This window comes from Somniosus microcephalus, chromosome 18, assembly GCF_052327205.1.
Source record: "Somniosus microcephalus isolate GS21.2 chromosome 18, FLI_Smic_1.0, whole genome shotgun sequence".
NCBI classification, from domain to species: Eukaryota; Metazoa; Chordata; class Chondrichthyes; order Squaliformes; family Somniosidae; genus Somniosus; species Somniosus microcephalus.
Window position 1 is genome coordinate 47,426,891 of NC_141004.1, and position 26,760 is coordinate 47,453,650.

The 26,760-nt window shown below is 43.7% G+C and overlaps 1 protein-coding gene across 6 annotated transcripts in view; it reads right to left on the bottom strand.

Moving 5' to 3' along the window:
- The window catches only part of tnnt2a (troponin T type 2a (cardiac)), a 63,301-nt gene extending 37,258 nt beyond the window's left edge, over window positions 1–26,043 (bottom strand). Inside the window, exons 1-5 of one of the 6 annotated variants that reach the window (XM_086011425.1) lie at window positions 26,025–26,043; window positions 19,196–19,216; window positions 17,320–17,340; window positions 16,587–16,616; window positions 889–907 (exon numbers count right to left, since the gene is read on the bottom strand). The gene's annotated coding sequence lies outside the window, so the exon portion shown is untranslated. Of the gene's footprint in view, window positions 1–888; window positions 908–6,377; window positions 6,411–16,586; window positions 16,617–17,319; window positions 17,341–19,195; window positions 19,217–26,024 lie in introns of those variants that run through there. The other 5 variants (XM_086011424.1, XM_086011423.1, XM_086011427.1 and 2 more) reach the window with 5 other exon arrangements.
- Between the last annotated feature and the right edge of the window lie 717 nt (window positions 26,044–26,760).

Sequence of the window (26,760 nt, forward strand, 5' to 3'; positions counted from 1 at the left end):
GACCTTTAGCTGCTCAAGCCCAGGGATCAAAGAGAAAACCCTTCTTACTGTATTTTGACTACTGGAAGTATCACATGCCCTCACGTGTTCTTCCTTCACTTTGGAAGGCTACACCACGGCTTTGGTTAAAAACTGCCAAACAGTTATTAAACAGTAAATACACACAGATTACATTAACATTAATTACAGGCTAAGCCATTTCTTTGGGACCCTGACCTCAATCCCAAACCGGAACCCCGGACCCACTTACCTGGTCTTACACTGCTCTTTGCTGTCGGGCTCTGATGCTGAGCCGGCTCCATTATAATGAGGCCCAAAGTTCAATAATTGGGATCCTCGGGCCTCAGCATTGAGACACAGGGAATGCACCCTGCAACCCCCACACCCCCAAAGTTGTAGTTAATGTTGTAATGTCGGGAAATGCAGCAGCCAATTTGCGCACAGCAAGGACCCACAAACTGGAATGAGATAATGACCAGGTAATCTGGGTGTTTTTATAGACATGTTGGTTGTGGGATGAATAATCGGAGAGAACTCCCCTGCTCTTCTTTGAATAGTGCCATGGGGTCCTTTATGTCCATCTGAGAGAGCAGACAGGGTCTAATCTGAAAGACAGCAAATCCTACAGTGCAGCATTCCTTCAGTACTGCTACTGAAGTGTCAGTCAAGTCTCTGGAGTGGGAACCGGCCCCACAACCTTCTGCCTTGGAGGTGAGTGTGCTATGACTGAGCCAAAGCTGACATCACAAGCATAAAACGTCTGCACAGAGTCATGATACAGAACACAGCTGACACGATGGTCATTTCACTTCATAAATGACTGAAGAAAATTAGTAAATAAATCTTTCAATATGGAAAATAAAGCTAAATAATCAAGGTTGTACTCACTTTGGCTTAGGCTTTTCTTCTTAGATATGGAACATAAGGGGAAAATGAAATGTCTGTTAGTAAAAGGTGTTTATAATCAGAAAATAAACATGAATTGGGTCTGAATTATTTACACTAAGATGTTGGATAATAATCACTTTCAATGCCTGTTTTATTAAAAATCCTTATTGCAAAAGGATGCATTAATTACTCACTTCCTTCTGCAACTTGTGAATATTGTTCAGAGCCTGGCACTGAGAGAAGAACTAAAGCCATATAAAATATATCTGGAGTCTGTCCACCTGAACACTGTCTAAAGATAAAGGGGGAAAAATTCAGTATCGCCCCGTTTGGGGCGCAATTATCGGCTGTGCGCAAAGTTTAGCGCCTGGAGCTAATTAGCGCCTCCGACTGCAAACTTGGCTTTTATCGCCCCTGGAGGTGATTGGAGCGCTAAATCAGGCGCTACACACCTGTCTTAAGGCGCAAAGGCCGAGGAGCGAGGCGCTACCGCAGAGCGCTGGCGAAGCTCATGTGATGTCAGTCAGCAATGGAACACAGACACACTGGCGCCAGCCAGTTCTTAAAGGGGAGGGTTGATCTTGCTCTCCATCCACACCCTGCTCATTGCAGCCTTGAATCTCGGCCTGGAGAGACCGGTACATCAAATCTGCTGGAAAGAACAATGGAGAGGCCATGGGAAAGAGCTCAGAGTGCAGCCCCCACAGTCTCTTCTAAATCGATAGAAGGAAGGGCAAATCAAAATGAATCTGCAAAGTACTGGTCAGTACCCAAAACTCCTTCACACAGTGTTGAATCTCTCCAGAGGTCTCTCTCTCTCTCTCTCAGAATGCATGGTGCAAAAATGTCACCAACAAAAAAAGGCAGGAAGCAGTCGCCTTTAAATAGCGCTCTCCCAGTCCCTTCCCGACTGCAAAATATTCCCCTCAACCTGTCGTTGCTAGCAGCAGGCGGTAAGGCAGGGGGCGCCACTCAATATCCACTCCGGGGCGCTACCGGGGCACTCGACTGACGTCACGATCTGCCAGCGCAGGAGATCGGGGCGGTAGTGTTTAGCGCCACCGCAACATGTCTAGTTAATTTCGTGAGCGCGCAAACATCGCCGTCCACAGGCACTAGTTGCTTTGCGCCTCATTAGCGCCCTCTTAAGGTGCTACCGGGAGGTGCAAACCAACTGAATTTTTCCCCAAAGTCAATAATGTTCTGTGTAGTTTAAATCAGATTAGGTTGGTCGAGGTTTTATGTCCAATTGGCGTTAATTGTCTTCACATGATGCTGCTTTATATAATAAAATAAAATCAAGCCTACTTAAATGAATAACTGATAAAAGAATCAAACGTTTCAGAGAACAAAATCTCCATGCACAAATCCCTTTTCTATCTTTTCCATTGTTAGCTGCCTGTTAAACGAATTGCAAAAAATCTGGATTTATTAATTTAAGTGTTGTACTGCCTCACTAAAGCCAAAGAAATAGGGGGATCATTTGAAGGGATAATTACTAGTCCTAGCCCTTTTTGTGCTACCCCGGATCAGGCGTATTCCCCAGACGTTCACCTTCAACTAAAGTCAGAGATAACCGAATTCTATAAGCTGCTTAATTGGGTCTAAAGATCCAGGCTATCTCTCTCTAAAGGAAAGGAATGACTTGAAGATGTTACCATCCTCCAGATAGCACTTTTAATAAGTTTAACTAGATTGTAATCTTCCGGATATTATGAAGTTCCGGAATACTCCCCCAGAACTCTGCAACTCCTCACCAAAGAGTATACAGAGATTGAGTTCGCGAGTTTGATACAGAAATACTCTGTGAGACAATTCTAAAAATATATAGATTTATTAAAGAACCGACATGTAGTTAACAGCTGGTGATTCAATCGCAACTTTAACAGTTCAAAATACAAATAGTTACATTTCTTATTCTCAGAGTTCCATATTCTCAAATCTTAACTTTGTTACATTTTTACATTTCTTATTATTTTTAATCCAGGATATCTACCAAAATCAAATAAAAGCACCTTTTTAATTCCCGAGACTCAAAGAGTTAATAACTTACAGAGCCTGCCTCTGAAGTTGAGAAACACTTGCCCCTTCCAGCGACTTCTGACTTTCTATCTGAAAGCTCCATATTTTATACCCTTTTTGCGGTGGTATATCCTTTGAAGTTTTATGCTGATGTAAGCTCATTATCTCTCGTCATATTTCTGTTGACTTGTTTTCTACTCTTACTGTCAATTCAGCTGTTAACTTGCAGAATCCTGTCTCTACATTTAGGTGTTCAAATTTTATCATAAAAAATGGTTATGACTGATGTATCTATTTGATGCCATTCTTACGAAGGTCTTCCATTCAATTTTTAAATCACCTTAGCTGTTTATAAGCAGACGTCGTGTCTCCTAACTGTTCCATTTTCAACACAAACACAATGGGCTGGATTTTCCTAAGCCCCTGGAGTCGGGTTGGAGGCGTGCGGGCGATAAAAATCGGAGATCCGGGGGTCCCGGCCCCATCCCGCCTCCAACCCGCCTCCATGTCAATTTCATAGGAGTTGGGTTGCCGACAAGTGCTGGAACCCGACTCCCAGAGGCGGGAAGGGATTAAAGGCAATTAAACTGCCTGTTAACAGGTAGTTAACAGGTAGTTTTTTGCCTATTCGCGATTTTTATTGCTGGTTTGTGGGCTTCCCGACAGCTCCAAACCACGAAAAGTTTTCGAGGCAGGACGTGGGTCTGAGGTCTTGGAGGGGTCGAGATGCCCAGTGTTCAGGTGAGTGAGGGGTGCAGGAGTGCAAAGGTAAGTGTTTTGCAAGTGTTTAAAGTGTTTAAATAAGTTTAACTTACTTTTACTTACCTTTACAGGAGTCCTGCATTCCGGTGTCGGAAGTCGGCTGCAAGAACCACAGAAGCTCCGATTTAAAAAAAAAAATCAGCTTCTTGGTTTCTGCAGCAAAATGATTTTAAAGTTATCCTGAGAAAGGACTGAGGCTGAATTAGCAGTTTTTCAGTGTTTGACAGCTTCAAACAGCTGCTAAACACTGATATTTCACCTGCCAAAAGCTTTTGACAGATGAAATGTCAATCTCTGACGTCACCTGTTGCCGGGTGACCCTTAATTGGCCTGCTGAGCCCACAGGGCGGGCTCAACAAGGTCAATCAGAGGAAAATCCAGTGGGTTGGCCACATCTCCATGGAGGCGGGACAACAAGCCCGAATGTGGGTTTCCCACCTCCAACCCACCCCCGTAGCAAAATCCAGCCCAATGTGATTGCTTGGTGCATCTATTGATATAATATTTACAAAGTCTTCTGTTTGTACCTTTTACAATATGTAAATCAAAAACACTTCAACTGGGGTGTTCTATGCATTTCTTAGCTACTTCAATGGTTATATCACAGACAGCATGTCTGCTTGTTCTATGTTTAACATAAAACTATTTTACGGCAGGGATTTCTTTTACTTGATGCCATTTTTTCAAAGGCACATGTTTTTTAAAATTTATGTGATGCTTTCTGAAGTGTTGGCTTAAAACACTTAACTTGGGCATTGCTATTGTGTTTCTTCCAATGTTCAGACATAGAGGAACCTCCAACCTGCTGTTTCAACAGGGCCATTGTTTTAGTATTAACAACCAATTCCCATTTCAAAAGCTTGTATGGTGTTTACAGATTTGTGTCAACAACCCTTCATCTTATCTCAGAAGCCTGTATTTTGTTTATAGCCTGTGTCTTTGAGGCTTTTTAGATTTTTAAACCCAGTTTGTCATGTTTTAATAAAGTCAAAAATTCCATTCATAGGATGGTGTATCTTTCTGAAATATGGCTATTCCTTTATACATTGTCCACTAAACACCTTGGGGAGAAATTCAGTATAGCCCCATTTAGGGCGCTAACTTCGTCAGGGCGCTAAACCGGAAAAATTAGCGCCCCCGCACTGGAAATTGGTCGGTTGCACCCCAAAGGGAAGCGGGGCACTACTGGAGGCACCCCGCCTCCCTCTTGGGGTGCTGCGAGTGACTATCATGCCACAGTGCCACACGCTGTGGCACGTCACGCTGCGGTATTGCAGGCCTTCCTCCCCTTCTTAAAGGGGAGGGGCCTTATGCAGCGCGATCTGGGACCCAGCTGGGCCCCGAGGATCGAGAGTGCAGGCAAAAGAGCCCGGCACCCAAGAGAAGTGCCGGGCTCTTGGAATGCAGCCGGCACTCTGCAGGGGGGGGGGCGGGTTCCAGAGGCTGGGGATGGGAGCGCAGGCAGGTGCTGGCAGGCAGCCAACAACAAAAATGGCCGCCTCGCACCTTGCCTTTAATTTGCGCCTCCCCAGCAGCAGGTATGCCACCCTGACCCTGTCGGACATAGCGTCCGGCGGTAAATCAGGGGGCGCTCCCGAAGATCGCGGCCGGGGCGTGAGCAGGGTGCTGCGCACACTGATGACATCATCACCAGCGGCGCAGTGCTAACGGTTAGCGCCACCACTAACCTCCCACTGAATTTTGCAGGAGGCGTGGGCAGTGCTGCGCCTGGGTACTAGTTGGTTTGCGCCCCACTTAGCGCCCTCTTAAGGCGCTAACGGGAGGCGCAAACAACTGAATTTTTCCCCCCTTGACTTTAAAATGCACATCCTCATGTTAAAATCCCTCCATGACCTCACCCCTTCCTATCTGAATTCGGCAGTGTGAACGCTGTGAGTGCTCCTAACCCGGGAGGGTGCCTCCTGCCTGTTCTCTGAAAGCAGTCGTGTTAGCACTGCGAGCTCTGGAACCCGGCTGTCACAATGAATGAATCAAAATACACATTGTAGCGATCATCATTACTCATTCCAGACAAACTGTTGGGTGTGTCTTGTCCTCCAAGGGGACCAATCAGAAATCTGGCCTTGTCCTCTAAGGGAACCAATCAGAAATTTGGTGTTGCAAATAGACATGACCGTGAATAATGGAACTGCAACTCTAAAGAAGAAGATTTGTTTTCTTGCTGGTAAGGTGAAACTAATTGCGATGCTGAATGGGCTGGAAGTCTGCCAGGCTCCCAGAGTGAAATCGCTAAACACAGCTTTCTTTTAAAGATTTGTTGTGCTGTATGTGTATATTACAATGAGGTAAATGACATTAAGGCACTTTCAGTTATCCATAACAACTGTGTGACCATTTTTGAAGTGCTGTAATCGGAATAGTTTTCATTCCATTTTTAGCTTCTTGCCAAATTTGATATAACAGAACGGATAAAAGAATAAAACGATTAAGTGAATAAAATTACTTGGCAAAATAATTATTCATTTAACAGTTTTTCTCTGTATTAGTAAACTGATTGTGTCGGAGACAATAAAATATAAATTGTAACAGCAGTCATTTATCCCATCATGCAAATTGGATGAGCAAAAGGTTATAATTAGGCCGATTGGTACTTTTGCAAGAAATCAAAGGCTGGGCGAGTTTCATTGGTGGTAGGATTGCAAACAAGAAATCTCAATGTTCTTTAAACAGAAAAAAATTAATACCTTCTTCTCCTCCTCCATCTTTTGCATCTGTTTCTGTAAAAATGCAAAGAAGACATTGGCCTAGAAATTCATTAAGGCGCTGCCAGCTTTGCGCCCAGTTAACGCCTAAAGGGTGATTTTGCGCCAAAAATGAGTTTGCGCAGATATTCAGCGCAGCGGTATTGGCGGCGGTAGCCGTTAGCGCTGCGCCGGCACCGATGATGTCATCGGTGTGCGCAGTGCCCCGGTTCCGCCCCGAAACCGCGCCGATCCCCATATTTAGTTGCGGCCGCCTCCTCCGAAGCGGCCGCAAACAGCGACCAGAAAACGGGGCCGTCCTGCTGCCTTAGTGGGGCGCTTTAAAGCGGAAGGTGCGGCCGGCCGCTTTTGCGGCGGCCGCCTGCCCGCACCTCCTTCCCCGGCCTCCTCCACCCCCCCCCCGCGGCATTGCCGGCTGCTTTCCGCGAGCCTGGCACTTCTCCGTGGTGCCGGGCTCATTTGCCGGCACTATCCAGCGGCGATCTCCCCGTTGCAGGCAGCTCCCCCTTAAGAGAAGGAGGAGGACTGCAGTAGTGCAGGCTGCCGCTGCGCAGCGCCTGGCGCAGCGGCGCCAAGAGCGCTGATATTCAGTGTCAGCGCACCAAGCGGAGGCGGGCACACCCTGGTATAGCGCCCGCTTCCGAATTGGGGCGCTAACAATGAATATCTGACGATCGCTATAGGCTTCCCGCCCAGCGCTAACTTTTGGGCGCTAGCCAGCTGGCGGGGCCATAGTGAATTTCTAGGCCATGGTATTTAAAAAATCTTAAAACAAATGAGAGAAAAGACTCTTGTATTCTCCTCACTGTGACAATCACAGAGCTGTTAACTTCAGTCGCTCTATCTGGTTTGATATCAGGCTACTAAATTACCAGACAGCAAAACCAACAGCTAACAAAATGTGTTAACCCACCTTGGTTTATTAGCATCAAGAAAAGACATTTTCCTTTTGCATGTAGGCTGCAAGTAAAGCCGGACTGTAAAAGGCCTTTGTTGAAAGCTTCCTGCCCTTATGAGCACAATATGACCACCACCTCTAAGTTCACACACCATCCTGACTTGGAAGTATATCGCTGATCCTTCATCGTCGCTGGCTCAAAATCCTGGAACTCCCTCCCTAACAGCACTGTGGGAGTACCTTCACCACACGGACTGCAGCGGTTCAAGAAGGCGGCTCATCACCACCTTCTCAAGGGCAATTAGGGATGGGTGATATATGCTGGCCTTGCCAGCGACGCCCACATCCCACATCGCATAAACGAATACATAAAAAAAAAAAACAATTTTAGAATTATCAAATAACTGAGGTAGCCCTCTTCTGAGTGCCACTAATACATTATTAAATCTAATAAGTCAGTGATAATTGTAAACCCTGACACAAACTGGTAGTCTTGATCATAAAGTATCAGCATTTAATGTTACAACCATCACCATGAAGAGATGGAGCAGCATGATTTATTTTAAGTGACAGATATTTTCTTCAGAAAGCATATGAATTATGTTGTAATCTCTGTGCTCTAGTTTGAAATGCTCAAAGGTTTCCTTTTTTCTCCCACTGTGTCCAGACACAATGGTAGAATTTATTGTTGTTAATAATAGGGGATCCGTATGTAGTGCATTCATATCACAATCCTCTGTTCATTTCTACTTCAGAATTTATATGAGGTTGTTTACTCTATTCAATGTTTGTTTTTGTCGTACTGTGATACGTAAGAGTATGAATTGCAGGTTGCTGTCAAATTCTTCATATAAAATAAATCTGTTAAATGACTTTTATTTTTTATTAAGATAGTAGGTGCAGTTGCAGTTTTGTCATTTAATAGTGCAAAAAACCTTACATAATGTAATTTCAAAATAATGGCCGGTAATTTCCGATAGGAGGCTTCCTGCGTGCAGATGCCTCCTATCAGAAAAAAATCTACGAACTTACTTGAGGGCTCCTGAGGTCCGGACAGTTCCGGTCCTGGGCCTCTCCACAGTCAAAATGCGCAGGGCCCACGTATCCCAGGGGCACAGGCAGTTCGCAAGCGTCCCTGGGATCACGTGGGCCAGGCCAGCCAATAGCAGAAGGGAATCTCCCTTCATACTTTTGACAGATAGACCTGTCAAATATATGAATCGAGATCACCCCAAAAACACAGTAAAACATTAAATAAATTTTTAAAAAACCATCATGTTTTTAAAATGAGTTAAAATTACATTAAATTAAATATTTTGAACAAAAATTTAATTTTTTGAAAAAATAATTAAAGTTTTTTACGGGGCTAAAAATAAACTTACCTTTTTTTAAAGTATTTTTAAATTATAAATGAGTGAAAACATTTTTTTTTAACTTTTTTCAACTCTTATGCTGGTAAAAGCAGGCCTTACGCTTGCTTTTACCAGGCATAAGGTTTCTAAGGGTTTTCAGCGGGTGGAGGTTCTGCAGAAAGCGGAACTCTCCCCCCGCAGAGGCCCTTCTCCAGGGCAGGCGTCCGATCTGTCAAGAGAATTCTTGACAAATCGGAAATGCCGGTTTTCAGCGCATGCGCTGCGCATGTCTGAAACCGGCATTTCCGATGTCCCTACGGGTGTGTACACAGCGCGTGCCCACCATAGACATCGGAAAATACGGGCCAATAATTCATTATTTTATACTACCCTGTGTGGAGTGTATGTTCCAATAGATGTTATTTTAACTGTATTATAAAGCCATTTACTGTATGTTAAACAGGTTAACGCACAGTTAAAATTCCACTTATTGGGAAAAAAAATGCCCCTGTGTAGCAACAGCTGAGGGAGGCTGGTCATTGAGCAGATATAGCAACAGATTGCTTCACTAACTAAATCTACTCTGAGAATCTGGTATAAAATCAAACAACAGAATAGTTAAGTATATATCAGAAGACTGCAGAAGTGAAAATAAGATGTAATTTATACATATAAAAGTATATGTAATTTAAATAACAGACATCAGTACATTCAGATCAATATTGTATGATATGAAAGCAAAGCTAGTATTAGTGTTTTTATTCACCTGCTGCGTTTTAACAGTAAACAAGATTACAGTTTGTTGCCCAGTGTCTTTATTGTACACACTGCTGATAGTTTTCTTCGCATTTTAGAGTTTTAACTTTTGCAAATGTTTTCCCCAGACCAGAAATTTAAAAAAAAAATCATAATTCAACATTTTGGCAATGAATGCTCAGTACGCTTAAAGAAAGTAACTGAGAATTCAAGCAATGAATCCAGACTTGAGATAAAACATACAATAGGCTTTAGGGATGCGTGCGTTCAGCAATAATCAGGTTGTGTGGACTTTAGAATCAGTACGAAAGTATTAAAGTGAATTTAGAAGCAAAATAAATACCCAGAAACACAAACAATGGCATTATTTGGGGAAATGACTGTGTTATTGGAGTATGGCGCAGGCTGTAAACAACTTCAATATAAGTTTTCAGTACAAAGCATCTTTCCGTTTGTTCCATATTTCCATATTGTGAAAATCTCTTTGATCCACCATGAATGCTATTTCCAACATTCCATAGAAAGCTATTCATACAGCAAATCCATTAATGTTATCTTTTTTCTTTGCTGATTATACCCCCTGCTGTCTGCACCATCTCAAACCTGCAGACCGCCCCCCTCATCCCCACCCCCCAGTCCATCCGTCTGTCCCAGGTCTCTGTCAACACTAAGCCATAGCTGGCGAATACTTAGTGTCCAAGAGTAACCTAGGACCACAAAGCTTCCAATGTTCCCTTCCTCCCTATGGGCAAGTGCCTGTCGTTCATTCTGCTCTTTCCTACATAAACATTGTTGAAACTGGAAAATTTACTGTGTTGGGGAATTGTGGTCTCCATGCTGCATGTTGTCAGTCTGCGGTGCAGAGTATTGGAACGACAATAGTACACAAACATTTTTAATGCTTGCAGAAACATTAAAAAAAAATCTATTCTTCCAAACACATAAACCCTGATTTTGACCCTTGTACCCAATGAGAAAGGGGTGAGAGAGGGTTAAAATAGGGGCAGAGTACACACCTACACCGGTCGTGCCACACTCTCGCAGGCCACAACCTTTACTCCTGGGTTTCGGTAGGTATGTGAGGCCCTCCTCCACAGACAGGCGAGGGCCTCATAAATAGTCAACAGTCAGGGACTGATGACATCACTCGAACCCCGATGTGACTTTGACCTCGGACCGGGTGGGTTGTGCACAGTGCCGACTGTGCCCGGGAAACCGGCCGTGAATTGGATCCAGGGCCAGAAGAGGCCCAGATAAATGCTGTTTTAAATTTTTTTACAGTTTTTCCTCATGGGCCAGGAATAGCAGGAGTGCTCCACTGGGCCCCACAAGGAACTCTTGGACATCCTCTGCCCCAGATTTCCATCTCCCCTTCCCCTTCCTGCGATCTCCTCTGGACCCCACCCCCCTCATTTGCCAAGAAACGGCCCCGGCAGCGACCTGCTGCTGTGCGGTTTCCCGCTCCTGCCCTCCACCATTCCCACCGGCTTCAGGCAGGTGTCTGATGTTAAAAATGATAACGAGGCCTGCCTCCTCCCTGTCGCACTCATGCCCCAAGTTAAAATAGGGGGTTTATTTATTTACCCCCAGTAACCCAATCGTTAAATGCAATCCTGTGTGTGTCAGAGAGAGAGAGAATACGTGCGTGTTTGCATTTAATTAATGGCAGGTCATAGCATCTACATCTTGAACTTTCCATTTAAATCCCACAGTGGAGGGATTGGAATGTTTAATTAATCATTAGTTACTGACATTACTTCCTCATTAACTGAAAGTGCATTTTTAAAAATATACCCAAGGGAAGTGCAGTGGAGGTACAACTTCATCTGTAAGATGTCAACCTTTGAAAGTTTGCGTGTTAGAGCTTTCAATACATCTTGGTGCAGAGAAAAGGATGTTATAGTCTGGTAGGGCGAAAGGCCATTTGGCCCATTTTAGCTCATCATTTCCAGAAGGAAAAGCTTACAATCCCACATCGCAGCACCAACTCTACTGTTATACTACTTGAAATACTGACTAGTTGATGTTTATTAAAATTACTTTAGATACGGTGCACTAACTAATTTCCAACCCATCATTTATAACATGGGCAATGTTTCTACAAACTTCTATAGGAAGCAAAATGTAAGATTTTTGCTAGGTTGAATTAGAGGAACTTTCAAATAATTGTGGCTTTCCATTAAAAAATATTTTTCTCCCAGATTTTAAAAAGATTTGTCAAACTTCACTTTAGTTGCACGTTATGTTTCGATTGGTTTGACAAAACACAATTGCAGGAATGTAGGGGGGGATTTTTTGGGGGGTCAGCGGGCGCATTTGGAGACAGGTCGGCTGGGAACCCGCTGTCAACCCGCCTCCACACTATCGCTGAACAGACCCGACACCAAGCAGCGGGGGAGTCAATTTAGATTATTAAGAGCTTGTTAACAGGCACTTAAAAACTATTTTAAGCTCACCTTTAGATTTTTAGAGTTCGCCAATGGCTTCCCTGCTGCTCGAGGATCATGTCAGGTAAGGAGGTCGGGAGTTGTGTCAGCATGGGATGATTTCTTTACCTGACAGCTGCAAATGGCCTATAAAAGCTCCCATTTCATAGCTGTTTACTTTCCAAGATTAGAAGCTGTTACTTACTGCATTTGGAAGACAGATTGAGCTTTATGCAGCTTCCAAGTGTTTGGAGCAAATTCTTTATCCCGTGTCACCTCAATGGAACAACCTCACTGACCATTGACAGATCGCTTCTGTCATCTCAACCTCACCTGCTATCTATTCTATCAGTATCGGTGCCCTTGAAACTATCTCACCTTGGTCCTCAGAATCCCACCACGATGAGCCCCAACACCAGCAGCACCAGGCACACCAGCAGCACCAACAAAAACACCAACCTTCTCCGCAATCAGCTGGTGCAGCACAGGACACAGGGCATCAGCACCCGACCACATTGCTGCCCGAGACACCAGGGATGGCCTCACCATGGCCAGATTTACTTCACTTGATGCTGTACACCCTGGCTGCCACATGATGTGCCAGATTGGCACCACCCCACACCAACACCATAAAGCATCCCTATAATGCCCAAACCATTCCTTTCACATTCATCGTCATTGCGGGGGATACTGCTATGTCTCACCATTCACTGCAACTCACTAAGCCACTTCCAAAGGTGCACACAAATCTGTCCAAGGTGTTGAAAATAAAGATTTCAATGTTTGACAGCACATTAACAGAAACTTCGCAGGAACATTGGCTAAAACACACAAGGCCTAGAAATTCACTATGGCCCCGCCAGCTGGCTAGCGCCCAAAAGTTAGCGCTGGGCGGGAAGCCTATAGCGATCGTCAGATATTCATTGTTAGCGCCCCAATTCGGAACCGGGCGCTATACCAGGTTGTGCCCGCCTCCACTTGGGGCGCTGACACTGAATATCAGCGCTCTTGGCGCCGCTGCGCCAGCCGCTGCGGAGCGGCAGGCTGCGGTACTGCAGGCCTCCTCCTTCTCTTAAGGGGGAGCTGCCTGCAACGGGGAGATCGCCGCTGGATAGTGCCGGCAAATGAGCCCGGCACCACGGAGAAGTGCTGGGCTCGCGGAAAGCAGCCATCAATGCCGCGGGGGGGGGGTGGTGGAGGAGGCCGGGGAAGGAGGTGCGGGCAGGCGGCCGCCGAAAAAGCGGCCGGCCGCACCTTCCGCTTTAAAGCGCCCCACTAAGGCAGCAGGACGGCCCCGTTTTCTGGTCGCTGTTTGTGGCCGCTTCGGAGGAGGCGGCCGCAACTAAATATGGGGATCGGGCCGGTTTCGGGGCGGAACCGGGGCACTGCGCACACCGATGACGTCATCGGTGCCGGCGCAGCGCTAACGGCTACCGCCGCCAATACCGCTGCGCTGAATATCTGCGCAAACTCATTTCTGGCGCAAAATCACTCTTTAGGCGTTAACTGGGCGCAAAGCTGGCAGCGCCTTAATGAATTTCTAGGCCACAAGTGCCTACCCTGTGCATTGTTAGTTGGTATGATTGGACTAGGATGAGGGTGAGTGTGAGGGGTGGCTAGTGAGATGAGGAAGTGGTAATGTAGATAGAGAGAGAGGGATGGGTGGAGGTGCAAGGTAAGTTGGTGTGAGGGAGGATGTGCAGGAGTAGGGTAGGGAAGGCAGAGTGATGGGGATGTGATGAGTGGCACAACAGGATGAGGTTGAGTGTGGCTTTGCAGTAACATTTTGTGATCTACTGAGATCATTGAAAGGGTTGCGTCACTGCAGCCAGGTCCTCCTGATGACATCCCTGCTTGTGTCCTCCTGTGCAATGTGCAACCAGGCTGTGTTGACCTCCTGGGGAGGTCTCTTCCACCCATGGGAAGGGAAGAGGACCTCCCTGCGTGCTATGACTCCCTCCATAAGCATATGAAGGGAGTCATGGGAGTGCCTGGGTGTAGCCGTGCACCTCTGTGCAGTGCTTGTCAATGTTTGCAGCATCTCAATGTTGCAGAACACTGACAGCACAACTGTCAAAATCAATTTGCGCATGGTCCCTTTCAGGAAACTGGCCGATGACGTGTCATCAAATGACGTCATCAGACCCGCCTCCTTCAATTGGCCGGCAAACACGCTGGGTGAGCTGAACAAGCCCAATCAGCATAAAATTCATTTCACAGAGTGGGCTGGAGCCAGCAACCGGGTTGCACCCTGCCAGCGACCCCAGCCGCACCGGACCTGCCTTGGTCGGCGAAATCATGGCCATAATCTCTGTCAAATTGCTTCACAAAAACTTGGCTGCAACATCAGAAAGCAGCATTTTATTGGAGCTATCTCACCAAGTATGGTGGATTATGGGGGTTCTAGTACAAGAGTACCTTTCATGTGGACTTTTGATCAAATAAAAGAACCTCTGGGCCTTAGCATTTCTGATTCTGTCTATTCTACAGCTGCCTGGTTACAGGTAGCAGGTTAAAGGGTGAATCCTAAAGTAATACATCCTGTTGACAACATTAAGCGTTATTTGATATGTATGGCATAACAATCATATGGCCATTCCAGTTATCGAACAAAGCCTGAAGACACAGGAAAAGCAGCTAGTGATTACAAACAAAAATTATGAATGTTGTTACATTGAGCCTCTTCAGCAGTTTTATCTTCTAGGAATTAAAATGAATATCTATTTAGTACAATAATCTAAAATTATTTTCAGTAATTTTCCAACTTAAATGAGATACAGTTAAAGGGTGAAACACATTGCAATTCCATGAAATTCACATCTGGAATGTTGCAACATTTCATATTGCTACAATTAATTTGATGTTAATTAAGAAAGCAGCAGTTTGAAGTTTTCTAGCTTCTTAAATCTGATTTTGCCTTTGTTCCGTGTTCTTTAGCTCTCACTGTCCATGCCTAGAGATAGATTGATTTGGTAATGAAAATAAAATAAACCCTTTATTTCCTTCAAACTACATCATAAATAAGCACATTTTTAAAATGTCTATTTGGACAAAATTGTAAGTTTGTATTCCTCAAGCCTTATTCTTCTTTATAATTTCTTAACCTATGATTATACAAGGCATTTCTTCCACTATCCTGTTTCACTGTGATATGCGGCAGCAGCAGAATTGGGTTCCCTACATTCTTTGACAATGCATCTGAACCCTTACTCACCAGTGCAGCATCAGCGCTCAGGGGAGCTGTTCCAGTTATAGGTGCAAGAAGTTGAAAGTTACAACTCATTCTGTCAAACGTAATGAATGACTAGACTGAAGCAATAGCTGTCATTCCATTTAACTTTGATCTTTTGACACTTCTATTACTCTTTATGTGGATAAATATATTTGGAAGATTAAGGTGTAACTTTCAACTTCTTACAGTTATGAATGAAGCTGATCTCTTGAGCTGAAAAGTACAAAAAGGAGCAGCTCAAACAGGTTTTGCAGTCATACTTTATGAATTTAATTGCTACACTGTATGATTTTAAATATTTTATTGCCTTGTTAAATTTCGGAAGAGCAGACTGCATTTCTAAAGCAAAAGCACCACTCGCGTCTCAGAGTGCTTTACGGGTGCTGGACAAAAGTGTTGCTAAGATTACAATACTTGACTAAACATTTTGTTGTCCGCATGAGTGCTCGCAGTAGTACTTTGTGAATATTAAACCTTGCTACTCTGAAGGTTGGTGTGAGTTCCAATGATGTGCTTTATGTGATGCTCCTCAGATTCCACGGAGATCGGTTCAGCGAAGTCAGCAGCTCATGGGTCGGCAATGTCAGCAAAAAAGAAAAGTGCAACATCCCCACCGACACCTGGGATTCCCTGGCCAAAGACCGCACAAAGTGGAGGAGAAGCAACCGGGAAGGCGCTGAACCCCTCGAGTCTCTTCACCGGGAGCAAGCGGAAGCCAAGTGCAGGCAGCACAAGGAGCGCACGTCAACCCAAGCACCCCACCCACCCGCCCCTTCAACCACCGTCTGCCCCACCTGTGACAGAGACTGTAGGTCCCGCATTGGACTCATCAGTCACTTGCGAACTCATTTTTAATGTGGAAGCAAGTCATCCTCGGTTCCGAGGGACTGCCTAAGAAGAAGAATGTCAGCAACGCATGTCCTGTTTTCTCTCACTACCCGCCATCCCCCCTGCTTCCCCGCCCCCCCCCCTGCCCCCGAAAGCTGTCCACTGCTGGAGATTTTGGTGGCACCCTCTCACCCCACAAAGTTCACGCACATTTGAAATAATGGAGTCACAGAGGACGTCAAAGAGCCTGTGCATCCAAGTGTGCAGTTCATTTTTTGCCAACTGTAGCTTTTTCAATTTAATACAATGAGACTAATGGCCTTTGCTGTACATTTCCCAGTTAAGTGTGTGTTAAGGCATTTTAAAAGTGTTAAACTGGTATTAACTGGCTGCCTGGAGATAACCAGATTTCAAATGCTAACAGTAGCGGCAAAACGAGGAAAGCATTCTGTAGCAGAAAACAGAGTAACCTTAACATAAAATATTTGTAATCATTGTTGTTTCTGGAAGCAGTAATATGCTACAGCTAACTTTATGCCTGGAGGACGGAGGAAAGAAGGGAGATGAATAGAATAGCCACATGTCATTTTCATCACATTGATTATCTTCCTCACTATTAAACATCAGAACACACATTTTGACAAACACCGATAAACAATTTTAATAAAGACAGTGCTCGGTATGGGTCGTACACCTTACCTTCTCCATCTTCTACCTCCTCTTCATCAGCTGAAATAAGCATTCAAGAAAAACAGGTTGAATAAAAAGAGATTGGTGCACATCAGCACTGCTATGTACATGAAAAATATTTTAAAACAGCATGGTACAATTTCTGTTCTACTCTACAGTGGAAATATTAAAGTTAGTCAACAGATGGGAACAATATTTTGCCCAATAAAATTGAGTTGATATGTTACATGCACATGATTAATAAAAATGACAACCCATTCATGTGAGGTTTTTTTTTAGCAAATAGCAACATTACTGGAGGGAAGGGTGCTATTTTCAAGGCAATGTACTCCTCCCATTTTAGGCCTCCCATGTGAATTTCATAAAATTCTCCTTTGACTGGTAGGCAAAGTTACAGTTTCAATTGCGTCTCCATTAACCTCCATCCCACCCCCTGGGGATCTGCGTTTTCACAGTAGGTGTGGCCAAAATAGCATTCAAGTGACATTAGCAAAGGTCCATCAGCAAACCCCTCCATTGAAGCAACACAGACTGCATCCTTTTCATTCCTGGATGCCAAGATAAAGTTGACAATCATAATTCAACACCAGTCAAGTGCGACTGTGTTTGTAACTAAATACGTCTTTAAGCATCAGGGTTATAACTGGCCCACTATTTTATACTCCAACTTAACTTTACAGAGAAGAACAGACACAAATAAAGCAACAATAAGAAGGGTATATTTGAAAATGAAATGATTTACCTTGCTCCTCTTCTACCTCTTCTACAACATTGAGCATTAAAGCAACACAAAATGCAATGGTTAGTATTTTACAAGCCATGGAGTAAGGTTCTGTAATAAAACTTAAAATCACTGTAGTTTTTTTTGGAGGGAGAATTTTTCTATTATGTAATTAATATTGGCCCAGAAATTCGGGTCGGGGGCTTCCCGTGGGTGTAAGCCCCCGATCTGCACTTACCTTGCGCGCCGGCCATTGAGCTGTAGGGCCCTGTGGAATTCCGATCCGGGACCTGGCCCAGCTGCTGGCGCGCAGTGCTTGCATATCCCAGGGGCGCAGTTAGTTCGATGCGTCCCCTGGGATCACGTGGGCCATGGGCAGCCAATCGGAGCAGGGAATGCTCCATTCATAAGATTGACAGGAAGAGCTGTCAAAACGTATAAATACTACAGCCCCAAAATAGCACTAAACATTCAAATAATTTTTTTTTTAAATCACATTTTTTAAATAAACTATAAATTACATGAAATAACTATTTTAAACAATAATTTAAATTTTTGAAAAAAATTATTTTATATTCTAACGGGGCTAAAAATAAACTTACCTTGCTTTAAAGTATTTAAAAATAATAAACCTGTGGAAAAAATGTTTTAATTCCAATTAATTCACCACTTACCTTGTAAAAAGCAAGCCTTACACCTGCTTTTTACATTTCTAAATCCTGCAGGCTTACGATCCCGGGAAAACCTGCAAAAAAAACGTACGTTTGACGCAGCCTCTCCTGCGCGCGCGTTCGATCTCTGAACCCCTTCGTTCAGAGGATTGGAAGTGCCGGTTTCCCGCGCATGCACAGTGCATGCAGAAAATCGGCACTTCCATTTGGCCTACGGGTGAGTACCTCATGTTACCCGTGGAGACCCGAATTTCTGGGCCAATATTTTTGTTTCCTATGACATATTGGTAACAAAACTACCTAACTACTAGAGGGAGGTTTGCCATACTAGGACCAAAGGGCTAAGAGGTTCCATGAGAAGGTACATAAAAGTGATTGGCATTTGTAACTGGAATAATAATCAGCAGTTGTGTTTCAGAATCTCTCCTGTGGAACCACAAGCAGAGCAGCTGCTACACATTCAGCAGTTCACTGCAGTCAAGGCTGGGCAAAGCTTAAATATAATCAAAAAATGTTGGAAATGTTGGGAATACACAGCTGATCAATTAGCAGGGGTTTAGCAGCAGTGAGGGAAAGAAAAAGTTCCATTTATTTAATGTTTTTATTCTCTTTTCCGTCAATTTTCTCCCCTCTCTCTTCTGAAGGCCTGGATGGGATACAGTTGCACTAGTATCGAAGTGACCATTCTTCATGTGGCAGCCTACACAGAGGTATTAGCAGGCAATTCAATCGTGAGGAGCATGAACTGACCTCCACATGCACGCACTTCTTACAGGAATGGGGAAACCTGGCCAAATTTTCCCTTCCTAATCAAGAGTCCTTAGGCCAGTTGCAGCACTCCTCACAATTATATTGGTCAATATATATAATGTTATGATAAGGCTTTTTGTTACATTTAAGAGCTTCATCTCTTAACACAGTTTGTTCACTGCAGCCAGACTGAACTATATTGAAGCTTTTATATACCTGGAGACTAGAGAGTGCAGTTATTTACCTCACATAGTTAATAATCATTACACCTATTGCCACACTAGCTAAGGCCAGCTACTTCAGACCAGGTACAGGTTTAACCAGCTCAGCTATCGCAGTAGTTGATAAGTCTAAACAACATTAATTTATATGTGGACACTACTCAATTAATTTTGGATATGAAGTAAACTGTGAACATTATTAACAAGCTTGATGTTTGGCGTGCAACTGAAATGAGTTTTTAAAAATCTATTTACCATTTTCTTCATGTTCCTCTTCTGCAAGTGGAGTCGTTTTATAAATTAAAAAATTGAATTAGTCAATGTTGTAAAATAACTAAGTTAAAGCAGGATTATAAAAAATACATGTACATTCACGCAATACTAGAAGTAAAGCATTATGCAGTGAAGAAAACAAGCTTAAGACATTAAAATATAAATGGTCCTTTACCACATTTTTTAGATTATCCTTTACTTCACCAAAACATTTAGAAATGCAGGTTTTCTCCATGGGATTTTAGTGCCTTTATTAATCAGTTTAAGCAAAACCAAAATAAAGTATTATTCTCTCTATCGCCTACAAAAATGAATTGTTAGAGATCTGGCTAACCCATAAAATCAATATATGCCTTGGAAATCTTCAAGCAAGTGATATCACGTATAATAGTTAGTACCACTCCCAGCTATACAATAACAACAACAACTTGTATTTATATAGCACCGTTAACATAGTAAAACATCCCAAGGCGCTTCACAGGAGCGTTATAAAACAAAATTTGACACCGAGCCACATGAGGAGAAATATGGGCAGATGACCAAAAGCTTGGTCAAAGAGGTAGGTTTTAAGGAGCATCTTAAAGAAGGAGAGAGAGGTAGAGAAGCAGAGAGGTTTAAGGAGGGAATTCCAGAGCTTAGGGCCTTGGCAGCTGAAGGTACAGCCACCAATGGTGGCGTGAAGAAAATCAGGGATGCTCAAGAGACCAGAATTAGAAGAGTGCAGATATCTCAGTGGATTGTAGGGCTGGAGGAGCTAAAAGAGAAAGGGAGGGGTGAGGCCATGGAGGGATTTGAAAACCAGGATGAGAATTTTAAAATCGAGGTGTTGCTTAACCGGGAGCCAATGTAGGTCAGCGAACACAGGGGTGATAGGTGAATGGGACTTGGTGTGAGTTAGGACATGGGCAGCAGAGTTTTGGATGACCTCAAGTTTACGGGGGGTGATCATGGTAGGCCAGCCAGGAGTGTGTTGGAATAATCAATTCTAGAGATAACAAAGGAATGGATGACGGTTTCAGCAGCAGATGAGCTGAGATAGGAGAGGAGATGGGCGATGTTACAGAGGTAGAAATAAGCAGTCTTAGTTATGGCACAGATATGTGCTCGGAAACTCATTTCAGGGTCTTATATGACACCAAGGTTGCGAACAGTCTCAGACAGACGCCAGGGAGAGGGATGGAGTTGCTGGTTAGGGAACAGAGTTTGTGGTGGGAACCAAAGACAATGGGCTGGATTTTCATTGAGGAGTCGGGTAGGAGGCGGGACTACAACTTTCGGGGTTGTAGTCCCGCCTCCATTGAGTTCTAGCCAACCCATGCAATTTTGACTTGATTGACCTTGTTGAGCCCACCCAGCGGGCTTAGCAGGCCAATTAAGGGCCACCCGGCAACAGGTGATGTCACAGATTGATATTTCATCTGTCAAGACCTTTTGACAGATGAAATATCAGTGTTTGACAGCTGTTTGAAGCTGTCCAACACTGACAATCTGTACTCCAAGTTAATTCCTTCCTGTCAGGATGATTTAGAGATCTCCCCGGAACAGAAAGCTGAATGCTGGAACTTTTGACAGATCGCGGCCATTCTGCTTTCTGTGCCAGTGAGATGAAGGACACCCGAGACCTGAGGGAAGGAAGGCTGTAAAGGTGTGTAAATGTAAGTAAAACTTCTTAAAACACTTTATACACACCAAACACACTTACGTCTGCACTCATGTACCCATCACTCACCTGAACACCGGACATCTCGACCCCTCTAAGCCCTTCATCCCGACGGCCCACCTCGCTAACTTGGTGTGGTTTGGAGCCATCGGGAATCTCACATTTCAACAATGAAAATAGGGATTAGGCTAAAAACTGCCTGTTAACTACCTGTTAACAGGCAGTTAATTGGCACTAATCCCCTTCCCGCCTCGGGGAGGCGGGTCCCAGTGCGGGTCAGGTATCCGCCTCCTTTGAAACAGGCATGGAGGCGGGTTGGGGGCGGGATGGGTTCGTGCCCCCCGATTTCAGGATTTTAACTCCCCCACACACCTCCAATCCCGCCTCCACGGCCCAATGAAAATCCTGCCCAATGGGTTTGGTCTTCCCAATATTTAGTTGGAGGAAATTTCTGCTCATCCAGTACTAAATGTCAGGCAAGCAGTCTGACAATTTAGAGACAGTGGAGGGGTTGAGAGAAGTGGTGGTGAGATAGAGTTGGGGTATCTTCAGCGTACATGTGGAAACTGACCCTGTGTTTTCAGATGATATCGCCGAGGGGCAGCATGTAGATGAGAAATAGGAGGGGGCCAAGGATAGATCCTTGGGGTACACCAGAGGTAACGATGCGAGAGCAGGAAGAGAAGCCATTGCAGGTGATTCTCTGGCTTCGATTAGATAGATAAGAATGGAATCAGGCTATACACATAGTATGGAATATCTACCCCAGTGGTTTTAGTGCTGGATTAACTCTAGTTTAGATTGAAACCGCTACAGGTCACCTGGCTCTCATCCCTGACACCAGCTTCATTAATACAACACTTTATTTTCACAGATTGCTAAATAAGTACTAATGGGCGTTTGGTATTATTAAAGGAACAACATCATAATGATCAGTAAAAGACTGAGTAGAACAAATTTCCAAACTGGCTGTTCTCATTAGAACAGAAAAGATTACAAGGTGCTGTCAGAGGGGTTTAAACTATGAAGTGATGGGACAGAGCAGATAGAAACAGAGGGATGGATTTTAACTTTCAGCACCTGACAGTAAACTGGTGGCAGGGGCTCAGCCACACATTACAAACCCCACCTGATCTTCCTTTCCACTGACTGAAGGGCGTCGTACAAGAAATCATAGATAGCAGATGAAATGTAAGGGATTTGGGACAGAGAGCAAGAGGAATTTTTCTACACAGAGGATTGTGAGGCTGTGGAATGCACTACCAAAGTTAGTGATTGAAGCAGGCACCTTTACAATTTTTAAGAATAGGTTAAATAGGTGGTTGAAGAAAAGGGGAAGAAGGGATATGGCAACAGGGGGATTAAGTGGGGTTAAGATTACTGCTCATTAGGAGGGTAAACACCAACACACACTGAACTGTTTCTGTGTTGTAATTTCTACGTAATTTAAATTCAGCAGAATCTTTAACATTAATAATGTATCCTATAATTTATAAAATCTAATAATGAAATCATTTAAGATAAAAGTTGAGAGGGCTCTAAAATTCACAACAGGTGGGAAACTAAGGAGATGGCTGCACAAAGGGATGATAGAAATAGCTCCAATAATATTTTATCATTGAAAGAATTCCAAGACTTTAGGAGCTATTTACAAGGTCATTGTAAAGACAAATTTAATGTGGGTGGCCAGAGGAATGAGGGTTGATACTGAAGATCTTTAAAGACCTGGAGCCACATTAGAGCCAATTTTGACCAGGTTCACTCTGTTAGCTTCACAAGTACAATGAAATAACACTTCAGGAGGGGCTTTTGGTAAGATTAATTGAAAAGATGAAAGAGTATATTTTTCTGTCTAACTTAAATGGCTGAAAATTCATGGCCCTCCAGTGTACTACCATTGTAAACCTGGCAGGAATGCAGGGGAAGGGCCAAGAATTAAGCCAGGACCCAGATATGCTGTCCACCCCAAACAAAGTCACCACATCAAAAGTGGCATGGTTGGGGGTACAGCAGTGAAAGAAGGCATACCGGCTGTTGCAGGGCACAAGTAGGCCCACCTGGAGATTCAGGCCTGAGTCGTGGCCTAGACTCCCAAAGACATTGTTTTCTAAGATTCTTTTTTGGTCCCCCAACAAAGGGAAATAATGGTTATGCTTGTGAGATGTTTCCAAGCAGGGCTCAGCAGCCCCCTTCTCAGAAAGGGCATCCTCCCCCAGGAGTACTGGCCTCTCTGGTCAGGCAGGCACAACAGATGTGCCCCGAGTGGTGCGGGCGCCTGCTGGCCATATTAAAATGACCTGATGCCCTACTGATCCTGCATACTCTGCTGGGTAAGGATTAGGTGCCAATGGGTGCATCCCAGCATTTACACCAGAAGATGATCCCATAGATTTTCAGGACCAACATATTTAACAGAGCGAAAGAGGTTTAGAATGGCAATTTGGGAAAAAAATCTTCCTTTAACTTCACTAATATATACCCACATCTACACAATGCAGGTTCCCTGCTGTAGGACTATTACTACAATACCACTTCCTAACCATCATGATATACCAGCACGTTGTATCTTTCAATTCTGTCCAAATACCACTGTGCTTAAAGTGTTCATGTCTTTCTCTGTCATTAACATATAGTGCTAATCCTGAGTAAGATCAGCACAATTTACAGTGATTATTACCACTGCTATACTGCTTTTTCAATAAACAGTGATTTACTCTCAAAGGGAGAGAGGTTGGATTCTGAAGAGATCTGCACTGCTCTCAATCAGAGGAATTAAGTGGAAATTCTGGTGTTAACTGCAGTGAAGTACTCTAACTATAACAATAGCAAAATACTGCAGATGCTGGAAATCCGAAATAACAACAGAAAATGCTGGAAAAACTCAGCAGGCCAGGCAACATCCGTGGAGAGAGAAATAGAGTCAACGTTTCAGGTCGAAACCCTTTGTCAAGACTCTAACTATAAGCCTGATTGAGAACTAATACAATTTTCCCAATGAGGGTAGAAAAGCTACTGAGTGATTTCCATACTCTCTTCATGGAGGCACCTCCTTAGTTTATCATCTGATCTGGAGTTTGAGAACTTTTAAAACTAATATTTTTATAACATTCTAGTGTGGATGGCGAGGAGTCAAATGAAAGTGTGCCCCCTATCAAAGGAGATTCTACAACTATGACAATCATGTGCCTGAAAGAAGAAAGAAAGAACTTGTTCCTTCCACATCCTTAGGATGTCCCAAAGCACATCACAGCCAATTAATTAATTTTTTGATGGGTACTCACAGGTGTAGGGCAACACAGCAGTCTATTTGCATATAGCAAGGTCCCACAAGCCAAAATGATATAACCAATGAAGCTCAAGGGATAGATGGTATTTACCCAAGGATGCTGAGACTAGGGACTAAATTCACAACTTTTATTCATAGGAGTGTCAATGAATACAGGGAATGCCTCACTGGATTGGAAACGAGCCAACATGGACAAAACAAATCTGATTAGCTACAAAATGTATTAAAAGGAATCAAACTTGAAGGTTACCTATATGGGTACAGAAACACAATGTAAGTTGGTTAAACTTGTAACTGATAAATTAGCAGGGCAGTAGAAAATGATGAAGCAACCAGGGAGTTATTAAATGACCTAGACAATATTTGCAAGTGGTACTCAATAGAGACAGTCAATCACTGGAGAGCATTAATCAGCAAAAGCAAACACAAACAGAATTATATGCCAAATCAATAGATTGCAAGTTAGAGGCAGTCAAGCTGAAGTTGAATAGTGTTCTGGTCAGGCTGCACCTTGAATACTGCATTCAGTTCTGACCACTATTCTAAGCCCTGGAGGTGGTGTAGAGAAGGACCTCAAGGCTGAAGCCTGAGGACTGAGTTATGAGGAAAAGTTAGAAAGATTTAGGAGGAGGCAAGTGTGAGGAGTCCTTGTAGAGGTATATAAGATACTAAGTGGAATAGATATTATTAATTCTGAGCACTATTTCAATTTAAATCAGAAATGCGAGACAAGGACATGCAGGTACAAACTAATTAAAAAATTACTTTTCAGAAATGTCAAATCTCCTCTTCACATAAAGAATGATTAATATCTGGGATGGTCTTTTAAGTAGGGGAAGCAAAAATTCTGCAGGCAAACAAGTGGCAGTTAAATGCTGTGATAAGGGGATCGTTGGTTTCTATGGAAAGTTGAGTTGGATGGGTAAAATTGGGCTGGATTTTCATTCAGAAGTCGGGAAGGAGGCGGGACTACAACTTTCGGGTTGTAGTCCCGCCTCCATTGAGATGTGGCCAATCCACGTGATTGTCACTTGATTGACCTTGTTGAGCCCGCCCAGCGGGCTCAGCAGGCCAATTGAGGGCCACCCGGCAACAGGTGATGTCACAGACTGAAATTTCATCTGTCAGGACGTGTTGACAGATGAAATATCAGTGTTTCACAGCTGTTTGAAGCTGTCAAACACTGACAGTCTTACTTATAACCTGAGTCCTTCTACACAGACTCAGTTAGAAATCTCACCGGCGCTGAAAGCTGCAGGCTGTCACTTTTGACAGCTCGTGGCCATTCTGCTTTCTGTGCCGGCTGAATGATGGACTCCCGAAACCTAGAGGATGGAAGGCTGTAAAGGTAAGTACAGGTAATTTAAACTTCTTTACACACTTTAGACACACCAAACACACTTACCTTTGCACTCATGCACCCATCACTCACCTGAACACCAACATCTCGACCCCTCCAAGTCCTTCAACCCGACGGCCTGACTCCTCTAACTTGGTGTGGTTTGGAGCCGTCGGGAATCCCACACTTCAAGCTTTAAAATAGGGATTAGGCTAAAAACTGCCTGTTAACTACCTGTTAACAGGCAGTTAATTGGCACTAATCCCTTCCTGCCTCGGGTCGGCGGGTCCCAGTGCAGGGCGGGTACCCGCCTCCTTTGAAACTTACATGGAGGCGGGTTTTGAGCGGGATGGTGTCAGGACCCCCGAATTCGGGATTTTAGCCCCCCCACACGCCTAAAAGCCCGCCTCACGGCACACTGAAAATTGACCCCATGGTCTCCCTCCTTTCTATTTATCTTCATTAAACCAACAGAAACAATAAATAAAGTTCAGCTATGTGAATGCTCAGAAGAAAAGTTACATACCTTCAGCTTCTTCTTCTGTTGTAACAGGCAAATAAAACACAAGGGAAAATATTTACTACAGGTCACTGGAATGTTCCTTTTACAAAAATGGAACTGCAGCAAATTAGTATCCAACTTCTTACCTTCCTGTTCCCTGAAATGAAATAATAATAATTTAAAAATCTCTCAATGGTTTAGCAAGTTATCTCAGTGAGTAACTGAGCTGTACAAACGAGGAAAGTTCTAGGTTCACACTCTGGTCTATATTGAGTTAGCTGATTACAGCTGGGACAATAATATGGGCACTAAATTGGCCTTAGTATCTTTATGTTAGGGAGAGAAAGTTGGAACAGGTTTCCTACTGCTGGTCGCTATCATATTGGAATTTCACATGTATGGATGTTAAGGGAAGGTGGAATTGGGCTCGATTGTGACATCCTCCACAGTAACATAGCCTGGTGAGATCTATAGTCAAGGCTCACACATGAAGAATGGCTAGTTGGGTGAGGTACTAGGGACAAGGAGTCAGTGCCTTCAAGAGAGGAACAGTTTGGAACTAATTTACAAGAAAGTGTCACAAAGGGTACTCTCAAAAACTGAAAAAGCATTAAGTAATGAAAAGTCAAAGAAAAAGATAACAGAATAAAAATATGTATTATACCAAATAAAAATCATACTTACTCAAATTCCTCCATAACATCTGTGTCTGACATGTTCAAAAATAAATTCTTGGGATTGAAAAAATAAAAATCAGAAT